Source organism: Patagioenas fasciata, chromosome 2, assembly GCF_037038585.1.
Source record: "Patagioenas fasciata isolate bPatFas1 chromosome 2, bPatFas1.hap1, whole genome shotgun sequence".
In the NCBI taxonomy this organism is placed as follows: domain Eukaryota; kingdom Metazoa; phylum Chordata; class Aves; order Columbiformes; family Columbidae; genus Patagioenas; species Patagioenas fasciata.
In genome coordinates, this window is record NC_092521.1 from 27,408,652 (window position 1) to 27,424,614 (window position 15,963).

Below are 15,963 nucleotides of genomic sequence, written 5' to 3' on the forward strand. Positions count from 1 at the left end.
TTGTGGTTTCCTTTTTTGTTTCTTTGCTCTGTTTTTGTTTGTTTACTTGTTTGTTTCCCCCTGAGCTTTTGTACATGTAAGCAGGATCTCCACTTGCCCAATCTACCAGTTGAGTTTCTCCGCTTCCACTTATGCTGCATTTATCAAGATTCAGTAACTGAACATGAGAAATTGAAGTACACAGTAAGATTACTGAGAAGATAAAGGAGGAAATTACTTTTCTAATTTGTCCAACTCTTTTACTTTTTCCACTAGATTTAGTCTCCAAAGTAACTGACTCTGGCTGGGGTAGAGTTAATTTTCTTCCTAGTAGAGGGTATAGTGCTGTGTTCTTGATCTAGAATGTTGGTTTTTATCTAGAATGAGAATAATGTTAATAACATACTGATATTTTAGTTGTTGCTAAGTAGTCAAGGACTTTTCAGCTTTTCAGTTATGCCAGATGCACAAGAAACTGGGAGGGGGCACGGCCAGGACAGCTGACCCAAACTGGCCGAAGTATATGATATTCCATATATTCCATACCATATGACATCGTGCTTAGTATGAAAGCTGGGGGAAGAAGAAAGAAGGGGAGGACATTCAGAGTGATGGTGTTTGTAACAGTTATGCATGATGGAGCCCAGCTTTCCTGAATATGGCTGAACACCTGCCTGCCCATGGGGAGTGGTGAATGAATTCCTTGTTTTGCTTTGCTTGTGTGTGTGGCTTTTGCTTTATCTATTAAACTGTCTTTGTCTCAACCCATGAGTTTTCTCACTTTTCTGTTTCTCTCCTCCATCCCATCAGGGGAGAGCAAGCGAGCACCTTAGTTGCTGGCTGGGCTTAAACCATGACAAGTGGTTTTGCAAATGTCCTCAGAATATGTCTCAGAACCAGTAGGTCATTTAAGTTAGGAAGAAGTGGCATCAGAAACAAAAGCTCTGTGTTAGAAACCAAAGCTGTTATACAGTTTGCTAATGGTCCCAGCGAAGGAGCTGCACTGAGCTGTCAGAACCAAAACAGAACCACAAGCATCAGGCTGAGCCCTGCAGGGACGGGAGGACAACAAGGATGATGTTCGGTGGTATCACTGAGTAGACTGAATCAAACCAAATACAAAATTCAAAAATTATGTGTTTATTAATTTTAAATAAACATATTCAATGTTGATGTCTTACTGTGGTACAGTGAACTGAAAATTCATTTTAAATGTTATAAAAATTATACTTAAATATTTTTATCAGAAATGAAAATAAAACTAGCACTGACAAATAAGATCTAGAACAAAGTAGTTGCAAACAAAGAAAAATAAACTGAAATTAATTCATTACTGTGGAAGAAATATTGTGTGAGTATAAAAATATTTTTGAGATGGGCCTAAAAAGTTTTAAATTACATGATGATTTTAAATATAAATCTAATCATGTGAATCTAAACAACTTGTATAATGTTGTATGTATTTCCCATCGCTCAGGACTGTTCAGCACATACACTTTCTCCTGTTTTTTGCACAGTTTCTGCAGAGCTTGCAGAGTTGCAAGCATGTTTTATGCTGGTAGAGAGTTAGAAGCATTTTAACTTATGCACAGATATGTGCAGAAATTTTCAGCCTCATAGCTGGGAGACAGATGATCCTGCAGGTGCATTAGTACGAATACAAGCGCCACACTGTTTTTACCATGACTCATCTGGGAATTTAAAGAAGAGGCAGCCTTCCCTTCTGCAGCTGAGAAACACCAGGAAAAAACCTCTGGAGAATTCAAGCAGCTGGGCTGGAGAAACATTTTGGTTTTGTGCAACTCGTAACTTCTAGTATTTGGAAAGTACAGTGAATACTAAGGCACGGGGTGAAAAAGACTTGGGCATACAATTAGTTAGTGAAGAAAAGGTGTTACAACAGACTGCAGCACTTTGTGCATATTGTGTATAGCCCTGATTTTTCCCATTATTACTGTAGAGTTTTTTAATACTAGATGGAAGTGATAATTCTTGGAGGAGCTTGTAGGCATACATGAGCACAAGAAGACAATTAATGGTTGAGGATGGCAGAGTTTATTTAATGGAAATACAGAAGGCAACATCTCTGTGGTTGTGACACTGATGCTGAAGTCACTGTTCCCAGCTTGGGGTACACAGGAATAATTTGAGTTTAAAAAGTCCTTTAGGGAAGTTTTGTGTGTGTGTGCTTTGTCCTGAATCATTCTCTTGATGTGTTTGACATCACACTTCCACAGTCCATTGTATCAGCACAAGTGAGGGCAATGGGACAGAGAGGAGGATGAGAAGCTGGTGGGAAGAAGGTGCAAAGCTTTGAAACCATTAGTGCTTCCTTAAAAATGAGGTGTTAAATGGCACCAAGGGAGGCCTGATCTGGGGATAGGAGTACTTTTGATGTCGTAGGGTGGTAGCTTGCCCATTGTGTGTGATTTTTGCTCCTGTGATCCATTCCATCACAAAAGAAGAGTAGGAAGACTGGATGGTGGTGATCAATAAGGCAGAAAACATGGAAGAAAATCAGAGAGGAATTAATTGGTAAAATTATGCTACCAGGAGCCCTGGGATCATTAGTGTACTGGAGCACCCAGTGGAGCTCATTCTCTCATTGTAGTATCTCCTGCTGCTTTCCAGAAGATGATGGGGTAATGTGATTAGCGTATGTTGTATGTTTGTCAGTCTTTTACTTCAGAAAGAGAAACTGGGTAGAGACTTAGATATTCCCTAACTTATTGTCAGATGAATTTGGGGTGTGGATCTTGCCCAGGGGAACACCAGGGGTGTCTGTCTTGCCCGTGAAGGTGTGATGTTCCTCTCTGCAGACCAACTGCACAGGTTTAGCACTTTCATGAAGCAGCCACATGGGTTTTACTCTGGAGGATACCATTAAGTACCTTCAGCATTTCCCATCCCACACCTAGCCAGGCACTCCCAGGACTATTTTAGCAGATATCATTCAAATTAGATACTGATGCAGTTTGAATTCTCAAAGGACTCTTCTTTCTGGTTCTTCTGCAGACATTACCAGTCTCAGTTATATGATATTCCTGCCACACAAACCATTTAACCCTTAAGAAACTGAATCACAGATGAGTTCAAGCTCCTTCCTTTGGATGAACACCAGAGATTATGAAGTTCTGATATTCCGTATGACTCAACAATTTTTAGGCCATAGTAAGTTCTTTCATTCACCAGTCCTACCTTCGTGAGCACTTGCTATTTCTGTTAACCTGGCCTTCAGAAACTTTCACTTAGGCTCCTGAAAACAAGAGGCAGACAGGTCAGTGAGCCTCAGAGGAAAGGAAGGTTTTATGTGACTTGGCTAGCATCACAGAGGAATCCTGTGCCATAGATTTGGGATCCAGCCCTCTAAACTTGCATTTCATTAAACCAATGATAGAATAATTTCTTTGCCTGCAACCCACTGAATCAGATACCCAAATTCTTTAACAAATTATGCAGGTATCCTCCAGATAACAACACCTTCCTTCACTACAACATCACAACTGTACATCGGGGTATCTGATCCTGTTCATCAAATGAGTGTAGCAGAAAATTTGTAAGTTCATATAAGTAGTCTGCTTCAAAGTGCACACATATAGCAGCAATGTAGTCTTAGCTACAATCTAATACTGTAACTTTTTAACTTCTGAAGGATAAAATTTGAAATATAGTTTTTTATTTTGAAAAGTGTAGTATAATTTTAGAATGTCTCATCCAACTGTTTTAAGTTGTTAAAGCACTACTTGTAAAAACTGCCTTCTTCAGTAATATGTATAATATTATCATGTTCCACAAATAAATTAACTATGAAGGACCAATTATACATTGCCTTTCGTGTTAGGTGAATAATTTCCAAGTGTAGTAAGTTCAAAAACTGTATTTCTTTCTGAGGGGGAAGTTCTGAGTTGTAGTATTTTACATCCACTCCATACTTATGTTTTCTTAGTGGCAATGACTCTGTAAGGAACTCAGAAGAGTCGGGACCTATAACCTCAGAGCCATATTTTGCAACCTCCATTCACTTAAATGTTATTTCCTCAGTTGTGTCCAGTAACATAAGGAACTTGAATTTGCAGATACTGAAGTGAAAGCCATCTGATGAGTAAGAGAGATTCAGTCCAGGAGGATACAGGATTTCTTGATATGTCTACACCAACAAGAATTTAAGACACACAACATAAACCTGGTCCAGACTACCAAACTGACGAAGGACCCTGGCTGGCTCAGCTCCACCGTGAACAAGGGAGGTAAGAGGCTGGGATTCCCCAACAGCATCCAGAGCAAGTTGCAGCAGAGCTGTGGGCAGGACCGAGTGCCTGCTCTGCAGGGATGTCCCGAGCATCCTCTGTGCAGAATGTGTGACTGAGAAGCCAGAAGGAGTTGTTCATGACACTTCATCTGCCAGAATTATGCTAGGCCTGTGGGGTGAAGGAGGTAAATCTTCCTAATGTGCCAGGTGTGAGTCTACACCTGCATCCTCTTTGAAACAGCGCCTGCTCCTCCATGCTATGGAAAAGTTGTACACAACATGGAATATGCAGAGTGACAGCAGTTGGCAGCCGCTTAAGCCCAGGCAACTATTTCATCATTAGTCTAAGTACACAGTCATGCAAACTGATCACGTTTATTACTGATTTTGTTTATACTTGCATATACTAAGGGGTTTTCAGCCAAGAGTAACTCCCTTGTTAAAAACCAACTCATTTGAAGCAGAAGTGATCCTCAACCCTGCTGCATCTGCGTGTATCCTTGTGAAAACAGAGGGTGGGTGGCAATAGCAGTGGGAGCAATGCCAATCTCTCCTTGCCAACATGGATATATACTCTAAAATATCCAGAGCTACTGTACACGGGCAAGTGTGGTGAAAAGGACAAACAGATGTGATTTACCTAATTGACAGCCTAATTAAGATCTGAAGAAGAGGTGGGTGATTTAGTGCTGTTGGAAAACAAGTTATTGAAAGGACTGAAAATTAATATAAAAGGTCTCAGTGGTATTTCATAAACATAATTCACTCAAAAATGTTTTTAAATGTTCCAGACTTTGTTTTCTACAACAGCTCTGCAAGCTTATTATCACCATGTTCAGTTTGGACCCAAGAGAACACAGCTGGGGTGAGTGGGGGTTGCCACTGGGTTTTCTTGTTCTAATCTGTTTGATGTGATGCCTGTCCCTTAGACTGTGGCATTAGTCAGTAGACAAAATAGAGTGCAACATGTCTCTCACTTCAGTGAAACACTCACACTTTTTATAGCGTGTTTTGTTCGGCAGTTTCCACTCCGTTGCATTTTTAAGCGCTTCAAAACAAGTCACTCTGGGCTGGATGGTTTTAAGAGCAGGGCATTGCTATGCTCAGCCCTGAGGTGATCCCTCTGGAGTTCACCTCCTCCTTCTGTTTGCCCATTTGCCATTTTTTCAAATTTTTCCTGTTTCTCACACAAAAATAAACCACTGATCTCACAAGATGTCAAATTCTAACCACCAGTCATAAGCTCGTGCTACACCATCAGGTAAGCCAGGTGGTGGCACCTGTCTCTGGACCAACCTTGCTGCTAGATTCCTAAGACAAACATTTGGGCAGGGGAGGTTGGAAAGTGGAAAGAAGACTTCTCCTTGGCTGTTTGGAAAGTCAGTAGTTTTTTTCAAAAAAGTGGTCTTGAGGCAGGGAAGGTAACATCTGTATGTGACAAGGAAGGATGCTGCACAGTCACTCAGTGGTTTGCCTCACGGTAAAGGAAACCATTTAATCCAGGGAAGCTTTGGTGATTGGATCCCTGACAGATCTACCTTTGAAGTTAGATTTGGTACCACAACAGGGCAAAAGGATTGGATGTGAGTGACGACAAACTTGGCTTCCTGTGTAAAATGATCTTACTTGCAATTTACCTCTCATTTTGTATCAGGGTAGTTCATCCAAGCCACGACACAATCATACCATGTTTGTTGTACAGCGGGGATCCCACTCTTGTGGGATTCTGCCATAGGTATGGTCAGCAGAGACTGGTCAGCCCTTATCCCTTATGATAGGAGATTATCAAAGAACCACAGTTCCTGCATTAGAGTCTGCAGGTATTTTGCAAGTCCAGCTTCCCACACAGATGCAAAGGTTTTTCACCCTGCTGGATCAGATTCAATCAAATTTGACACAGATACAGAGGTTTCGAAGGTAATTGGCATATTTAAAGAATATGAGCAGTTAAGGAGAGAGATACCCTACAAGACAAGTGCAAGCAACCAAAGAGTCTGCTCTGGAGAGAGATTTCATTATTCTCTTGCTACAGGGGAAAAAAAAGAGATGGGGACAGAAGTTGACAGGAAACAATTTTTCCCCAAAGATCAATCTAAATAGCACCTTCTCAGAAACCAAAGTGAGTCTCAAGACACAGATTAGTAGAAAATCTGACTCCGGTGCTTCAGTGTTGTCTGTGGGAAGCCTTCTCCTTTGAACTTGTCCTCCACTTGGTCAAAAAAAAGAAATGGTGGGTGAGGTGTTAATGATCTTCCCAGTGCAGTGTTTGCTTTTAAAGACTTGGGGGTTGTTGCAGGGAAGGCCTTGGTAGGATGAATGAAAGGTATGTTTTGCTGATGCTTGAAATCAGTTGTGTTTTAGGTTGATTTTATTTAAGATTTATGACAAAGAAGCCTGGAGTACTAGATGTATTTTTTTGTACATTTATACTAGAAAATGAAATATAATAAATCTAAGAATAAGCATTATCCAGTCCTTGTTTTATGAGTCCATAGGGGTCTAGCCCATAAAATAAATGAGCACAATATCACTGAGTGCAGGACTTTGCTCAGAGTTAGCTGAAAATTATGCAAAATCATAATGAGACCTGCTAGCTTAAGCAGAAGGACATTAGTCTCCAGCCACCCATTTTCTCCCCTTCTCTTCTGCACTCCATTTATTTCAGGAAGCCTGTGAAGTTCTGATCTTCAGAACTGTAGCCTGTGTACTTCTGAGTGGAGAGAAATATGAGAAACTTGATGTGGCTTCACCATGGCTTTTGAAACGAACCAAGGTCTTCACTGTGTTCTCATTGCGAATTGTCCCTAGTTTAGAACTTAGCTAATTCAGCACAACAGAAATGGCATTGCTCAGCTATTCAGACAGATTGAAACAGGAATTAGTTGTTATTGTTGTTATTGTTGTTTGTGGTTTTGGTTTTTTAAGGCAACACTTACCGATCCAACATACTCTTGATACTGGAAAAATAGGAGCTGGGGAAAAAAAATTGTGAAATTTTCAGTTATAGGCAGAGTCATAGTTATAGTCAGTTATCACTACTCCTTTAGACTTACTCCCCTCACTTGCTGCTTTATCCTGGAGGTGCCTGAAGTACCTAGGTTACTAAGTGTCTGACAGTGGGAATTGTAGACATGCTGTCAGTGCCAAATAGATTTTCTGTCTCTTAAGTACTGGCAGAACTTCCCAAGGAGGTAGCAATCAAGCATCTGTGGCCTCCATGGACTGATACCACTGCTCCAGCTGCACAAAACGGGGGTTGGCCCTCCAATTTCTGCCACTTAAAACCCCATGAAATCTTTTTTTCCAGTCATCACTTTCAGCTACACTACGAGTTAAATTTACGGTTTTCAATCCAAGCTCTTAATTTGCTTCAACACCAAAACAATATGTAAACGATGCAGAAAGCACTAAGTACATGGCTTCAGATACTCTCTTACTTATGAAGACCTCACATATGCTATCATCTGACCCCACAGACAGATATGTGGCACAGTTGGGCACAGATCTCTGCTGGGATCTGCCAGTGCAGTCGTAACACATAAAAAAATCCTATAATAATAGTCCATTCAAATCAGAACAGCTTTCCACAAATGCCTAAGATTACCAAAATGAGAACTCATCAGATCTGAAAGCCCTCAGCATCCATCTGCCCAAATTTGAGAGATTTTGGATGTTGCAGCTCAGTATTGACTGAAGCTATGACTGTCTAGACAACAGAAGAATGAGAAGATATGAAAGAGAGCAGTCCTATATAAAAAGGTAACATTTCAAAACCACCTTATTTCTGCTGGAAGTCAAGTACATTTCCTTCAAACTCTTCTCTGGTGAGAAATATCCTGGATTTTTTCCCCATGAAATGCTAACTAACCTGCTGTAAGAGAAAGCCCAGTTCCCTTTGAAGAGATAAGTATGCTTAAATTTGCTGCAGGCTTCAGTATCCCTGAGGGTCCTAAGGCCTACAAATTATTTTTATTCATTTAAAATGAAATAGGAATTAGAAAAAAAATCAATACAACTAAAAAGAAGACACCAGAGAGCTTTGTAACTCCCTCACTCTTCCTACAGTGTCCGGTCTTTTACCTAATAAGATCTCCTCTATCTTTTATTCTGAAGAACATTCTCCTTTCGTTCAGAGCAAAGTACAATTTGACACAAAAAATTACTACTACCATAACTCCACTGTCTGGCGTGAGTTAGGGTTGTTGGTGTGTTTGTTTGCATACTCTACCAGCAGTGCATCAGCTTCCATTGTACAGTACATTGTACAGTACATTGTTCAGATGAGTACATTGTAGAGAGAACCTTCAATAAAAGTGCCGTCACAGAGCAACTTACCGCTGCACCCAGAGGTTTGACTGCAGCAAAGGTACCATGTTTTGACCAGCCCCAGTAATCTTGTAGTAAAGACCATGAGTTACATGTTGTCCTACAAGAGGACCGCTTAGCTGGTGGCCTGTGTAGATATCCACACTGCTGCACCTTCCTTTCTGCCGCTTCATGTCATTGCCTGGCTGAGGCTGTTGAAGATGTGTCTGTCCACACAGCTGTCAGATCCCCAGTTACCCTGTGACAGCAGCACCAGTTGATGCAGTGGGAGCACAGATTTAATGTTTGGAGGCAGTTTTCATTGCAGTTCATAGAAACTGGCTGATTCAAGAAACAAATGTGTCACCCAGAAAACGTATATTAGCAAAGTACCACAACCCTATCTTCCAGCCTACGGATGCCTCTGCCTAATTAAGCTAAATATTCCCCAGAACCGTGAAAATTTTTGTAGGAACAGCTTGTCATCACATCTTTTGTTTACGTACCTGTCCTACAAGCCCTCCTTAATCTCCATGTAGTTGTCTCACCTTTTAAATGCACGTGTTCCTATGGCAACGAGGATGCCATTGGCATGGGAGAGCTTGATGGCATTCATAATTCCTCTTTAAATTCCATTTATAAAATGGAAAGCCGTTTATACTATGGTTTGTCAAATTAAGAAAGTGTTTATGGGCCAGGTCGGATGTGCTGATGTGGGTAGGAATTTTGCTACTGCCTTCAGTTGCATCCAGTATGGTCCTTATGCTGCATACCATATGTCTCGCTAACCGCCACACAATCCCTCACCCTAAACTGCTAACTCATCTCTTTTTTGGAAGAGAACTAGTGAGACTGATTCATGCAAAGTACTCTAAATTTTTTCTAATTAAGATTAAAAGCATTACTATTTTTAGGAGCTCCTCGGTGATAAAAAATTTTAGACTTCAGAGAGGGATGCCAGATGACATAGTCCTTGACTTCAGAAAAAAGGTTTCTGCAGGTAACGCTGTCTCTTCTGTTTCATGTCACTGCACCCACCTCTCACTGGCTCCTGGAGGCAATTTTAAAGAATAGCATGGGAATTATTTCAGACATGTGGAAGATGGGGTGTGATTCAGTTCAAGATCTCAGCGGGTTGCAGGGATGAAATTGGTGATTGTGAAAAATCTTCCTACACGTTTTCCACATATTCCACATGTCATCCCACAAAAGGGATGAAAATAGATGAATCTTTTTTACTGAATCTGTGAGGAAAAGATAGAAAACAGAAAGGTGAGTAAAGTGTGCCAGAAAGCCTCCGTTTTACACAAGACATTCCAGAAAATTCAGGGAGCAGCAGTTTCTCACACACAATATTTCTTAAAGCCTGTGCCACTAGACCTTACAGTATGAGAAAAATCCGTGACACTAGTGCAATACTTTTATTATTTGTCATGTGTGAGCAGTATGCTCAGGCCAGAGAAGAAATTCAGAAAAACAAGACCACTGCCCAAGACACCCCAAGAAATCTAAAAGTGAAATCAATGGCCAACAGTAAATAAATAAACAGCATTTTGGTTTGTGTGAAGTGGCAGATTGATATTACTGGAGTTGTGGACAAGGCACTTTGGAAGGAGATCTGGAAAGGGTGAGGGAATTCCTTCATGTACTGCAATGAGGGAAGAATTCCATGTGTAAAAGGATGCATCAAGATGACCATGTGAAAAGGACTTTATTCTACAGTGCCCTTGGAGACTCCTGAAAAATACTGGCTGAAGCACACTGATGTCTTAAAGCCTCTCTAAGTTAGTTTCCAACATCCCACCGGGGCATCTAGGATGGGGCAACCCTAGCTATGAAGGCAAACAAAAGACTTGTAGAGGGATCTTATTAAATCTCCCGAAGTAGCATGTGTTTGTCAAGATCCAGCTTTGTGGTAGTGAAGAGTGCTAAATTTTAGAAATTCAGTGCTAAAGAGGGAAGGTTACAAGAAGTTTTAATGTCTTACATTAACTTTCTCTTGAACTCTATTCAGCTCTGCCTGACTCTTTATGCAATATGGGACATATTGATATGTGTCAGTTCTGTCTGGAGGGATGTACCAAAAATATATCAATCTTGGTACATTATGAAACTGAATTGAATATTAAATTGTTATTCTACATAGGCAACACATTGCCTAGGTTGACTCACACATACAAAAGCAAACGTCTGACTTAATTTCTGTGCTTTTTAAGTCATTTCTGTCATTTTAAAAAGAATCTGGTCTACTTTTACATCTGAGGCTTGTTTCTTGTCAAAGAGAAACAGTGACATCCTGTGGTTCAGCTGTAGGAAAAGTGTATATTTTATCATTACCCTTTCTTGGATGTAATTTCTGCTTATCTGAATAACTTAACAAGAACAATTCAAATTTTTGCTATGAAAAAATTATTGCTTACATAGCCCCAAACAGTACTTAACAAGTGCAATAAGCTTTCTGTACATTTAGGATTACAGATATTTAAGATTGGAGATATTTACTAAATGTACCGTTTTATTTTTAGTTTCATGCTAATCAAAATAGAATAATTCTATTTTAAAATAGATAAGAATAATATAAAATAATTTATATAATAATAATAATAATCTTAAAACAGATGTGATAAGTGTTTTTTGAAAAACAGTCACATCAGGCCTAGAATCTAACCCTTTTTTTCATAAACACCTTTAGGACTTGCCATCTTAAGAAATACTTTGATTGCCATTGTTAACAGAATGTACTTGAAGGAATAGACCTTAATCAGAATATGATGATGTCTCCAGATGAGAGCACTAGCAATTGTAATAATTAAGTGGGGAACGGTCATATTCATTAAAAAAAAATAAATCTGATATATCGATTTAAAAGGTAATTTCCTCATATGAGACCCTTTTAAACTGTATTACTTTCATCATTATGAAACTTCTGATGATCCTGTACTGATAGAAATAGTATCTTCAGACAGACTTGTAACCATTTAAGATAATGTAACAAAAATTAGGCCAACAGACCTCCACAAAAACGTTGCAAGAGAATCAAAATCATATTTCCATAGGAGAAAATAACTGCAGACTTCCTTTCTCTTGGCATAAACTTAATGTCATAAACTGGTGTCGTCCTTAAGAACTTGTCTGAAGACCCTACTTTTTTTTTCAGCTGTATAAATCAGAAAGATTATGTCTGTAGTTTTCCTCATATCAGATTCACACTCTGGATTTTTTTCTCCATCCGTGTTGTGCTATTTGCATATTCTTCAATTGTGAGATTGCCCCTTTAATTTAGTTCACTTCTATTAAAATTCTCACAGACATATAGTCACGGGATCTGTTACATCATGGCTCTCCAGGTTTCACTGCAGTGTTTGATGGTAGGAGCAATACAAAGAGTGAATGTTCTCCAGTCCCCTGACTTCCCTGATACAAGTGGTCAACTGGATGGGTGACAATGATGAAGAGTGAAGCTGGAAAAGAAAACAAACCTGATCAGACAGAAAGGTTGAAATGTGTTTCTTGAACATAAGTGATTTCATGACTTTTTCCCCCCATCAATGCAAATAAACTCCAAAGGCAAAAAACATGTTCATAGAAAAGGGGGCATCTTGACTTGATGTTAGTGCTGTGCAGGATGGAAACATGACGGAGGTGCGAATGCCAAACTATAAACTATAAAGAAAACATTGCTGCCAATGTTGCCAATTATTTATAACCTTTCTTATCATTCAGAAGGTACACACTTGGATAGGCATTTTTTTTTTAATATAAACCCAAATAAATAAGTAAATCGCCTCTTCCCCCGACATGGAGAGTGCTCACTGGAATTGTTAATTTCAGAGACAAAAGAATATACCATCTAACATTTGCATCAATTTCATTATGTTTGACTGGCATATGGTGATACATAAGCTTGCTGTTAATATAGTGCCTGTATTTTTTAATTAAATTGATGGTCTTAAAAAAGGTACCTATTCTCCTGAGTAAGGTATAATCTCTTCAATTTTGAATATTGCCTGGTCTCACACCAGCACTGCAGTTGTCCTAAAATTGCTTCAGACTCTAGAAGTTGCTTCAGAATAATTTTTAAATATAGGCTTGTAAATTTATAGTAAAGGACAAAGCAAAATTATAACTAGGGATTTCCCAAAAGAAAAATGAAATTAAGAACAACGCAGGCTATAATTCAAATTGTCAATTATATTTGACTCAGAGGAGTTTGAAAATTAAGTTTTTAATTTCTACATACTCCTTCCACTAATCTGTTTGTGAACTTTAGACTGTCAGCTGAGAAACAAAAACAGAGGAAAGCTAGACTCTTTTGAACCAGAGATTTAATAACTCCCCCAGGTCACAGTGCTCATTGTAAAGGGAATGAAGTGCTGGTTCTTGGGCAACAGAGCAAACATCTGCATCCTGCAACACGCCAGGTGCTCTAAATCAGGGCAAAACCAAGGCAGCCCAAGCAGCAAAATCTGAGCATGTCCTCTGCCTCTCCAGCCTGCCTGTGTCCCTGCTATGACTGTGGTTGCAGCTGGAGCGACCTCCCAGCCGAACAAGCACACCTGGAAACACTGATGGGCAGCAGCTGTCTGGCACCCACAGCTAAATTCCCAGCAGGCGTCAGGTGTTTTCCTGACTTTTCCTAGGGGAGCTGGATGCACGTGCACTGTGCAAGCTTTAAAATGTCATTGTTCGTTTGCGTGTCAGTGAATAACATTTAGGGCTGGAATTGAAATGACAAGGGAAAGAAGCATACTGCAAGAGGTTCTGTTATTGGCAAAAAAATGCTCACTGCATTTTTATTGTGAATTTCCTTTCTATAAATCTTTCAAGCATCTCTCCCTGTGCACAATAAAATTTTAACTTACACACAGCTGAAAACTACACACCTATCACTATGAGCAATGTATCATCTCCATGATATTCCCTCTCCTACAGAGTGCTTTACCAAAGTCCAGAATTTATTTTCACTCTTTTCTTCAAATAATTCTGCATAATAGTAGTTTATATGAATTGCTTATCTGCTCTGTTTTTCCAGCCCTGTATTTACTCATCAAAGCCATATACCTCTTGCTTACTGACTCCCAAAATGAAGAGAAGCATTCAAGATAGTCACTACACTAGATGCCTATTTACACAGCAGTTTGCACACGTATACTTTTTAATACCATTGGTGTACATGTAGGAGTGTTCACAGTCCTGCAGATATCCTCATGAACAAAAGCTTTCACACTTGAATGTTTGCAAGTCAAAGGCAGAGTAAATGCCACCAAAGGCTGCTTTTATGAATAGGGATCATGTGGTTTTATTTTACTCCAAAGGTTTATGCATCTGGGAGCTATGTTGCGTTGCTTGAACAGTGCATTTTTGCTTTGATATGATTTCATTCTCAGCTTGGTCCAGGAGTCATGTATTAAACACTTTCTTTCATTGGATGAACAAAGCATTGGTTTTGCTCATGCTGACTGTGTCACAGTCCATAAATACACATCAGATATCTTCCAACTTCTACAAAATCACCCTTCAGATAAATTATATATAAGAAAGAATGCTCCCTGTTTGTCAGGGTTGTCTCAGGCATGTCCTTTTTTCACTCCCGTGCTGAATCTTAGGATGTAGGAAGTCCAAAAGCAACCAGAAATCCTATACTGTGTACATGTGCCGTGTGTCTGACTCCCCTGGTAGTTTATAGACTGTACAGATAACAGTGTAAATGCCATGTGCGCTGGGTCCATCTGACTGACGTTGCATGCACAGCTGCACAGCACATGCACAGTACATCAGACATGCTGAGGTTGGGATGCACTTCCAGCGCATGTGTAGGCCATCTGGGTGGTGCCTGCACACATATTTCTGGCCAGGAAACCCTTGTCACAGATATGGCAGTCCTAAACTAATCCAGGAGCAGATCTGGAAACAAATGCCAATCACTGCAGCTCTTCCGCTTCCTCCCTGAGGCACAACTTGGCATTGCAGATCAGAGGAGTCCTACCTGTCCACATCACACTGAATTGTTATGTTTTTCTTTCTTCTAATGTTGCCATTCAAGACATTTCTTTCCTTTTCCTATTTTTAATTTATAGTGACTTTGAGATTTATTAGCTTTATATCATATTTTAAAAGTGACTTTATGAAAGGAGATACTTAATGCATCTAATTGCTAGAGAATGTATTTGGCATTCCCAGGGGGGTTTCCAACTCCATATTCTTGATCATTTGAGAGACAACAGCAGCCAGAAACATAATGCTTTTATGCAGACAGACATGGTCACTACTGTTGTATGTGGAGACCAGGATCAGGTGCTGAGAATCAGTTCTGCTCAAAGTCTCCAATAGAGCTTAGCTGTGTATTGGCAAAGCTGCTCTGAAACCCTTTGCCACATTGAAAGACTCTTGTAAATTATTTGGCTTGTCTTTGACCATTTCACTGGACTACTTGATATAAACAGTGAGCATTTCTTGCATGCTGGCACAGTGTGCCCTCCAATAGTCATCCACAAATTAGTGATAAAAGTAAACTAATGCTTTGCCAGTGCTTTCTGCTTCTCTGGTTTTGTGCTCACTGAGGAGAAGAACCTGTTTTTTATGGATGGATGAGTTTTTCTCAGAATTTCTGCTTTTTCTGTTGTCTACAGAATTGCATTGTGGTTTTAATGTGACTTCAGCTCTGTATTTCCGTGCTGTAAAAGTGGCTCAGATTTAACCTTTGCCTGCAACTAGCAATATATGTGAATTTTAGATGAGACAATTTTTTCTTGAAAGGTATTTAACGTTTAACATCATAAAGAAGATGGCTTTCAGCCTTAGAGTTACCCAAGAAAATATATTTGCCAGAGTTACAATAATCCATAAGCCTTTCCAGGAAATAAGAACCAGTGAAGAGTGTGGTGCTGTACATAGATTTATGTCAGCTGGCCATTTTACAAATTTAATTTTAAAAAACTGCATATGCACACACACATAGAAATATGCAATATATTTCAAGAAAAAATCATGCGGTTTGATGTAGTTTATTGAGCTCTAAGACAGCTGATATTACAGTTATTACAATAACATTGCTATAAGCCATCTTACAAATTTAAAAGCATTGAGAAACTAGAGCTACTAAGGCAATCCTGAGTGTGATCTGTATCTCTTCAAGTCACCTGGCTGTATTGCACTAGACCATCTGATCACTGTCAGTAAGTTAAAGATCTGTACTAGAGAGATGTGGATTTGCTTTCAGAGATGGTACATTGTGTCTCTCAGCATGTGCAGCAATGGTAGTGAGTCAAGAGATAAAGATGTTTGCTTTCTCCTTTTGTCAACAGAGATTTGAAAGCTTTGGTAATGTTATTTCAGTGTTAAGGGTAGTCTCATTAGCTCCATATTTTTAGATTTTCATCACTGCTAGAGTATATTGATCAATGGTATGCACATCTTCTGGAAAAAGTGGA

General features: G+C 39.5%; 1 long non-coding RNA gene across 7 annotated transcripts in view; it reads left to right on the plus strand.

Annotated features, from left to right (window-relative positions):
- Positions 1-15,963, plus strand: part of LOC139827136 (uncharacterized) — a 128,873-nt gene that overhangs the window by 100,169 nt on the left and 12,741 nt on the right. For 4 of the 7 annotated variants that reach the window (XR_011737369.1, XR_011737368.1, XR_011737370.1 and 1 more), the window contains 3 exons: positions 2,995-3,150; positions 4,056-4,226; positions 5,020-5,093. This is a non-coding gene — a long non-coding RNA (uncharacterized lncRNA). The remainder of the gene's footprint in view (positions 1-2,994; positions 3,151-4,055; positions 4,227-5,019; positions 5,094-15,963) is intronic. The other 3 variants (XR_011737374.1, XR_011737373.1, XR_011737372.1) reach the window with 2 other exon arrangements.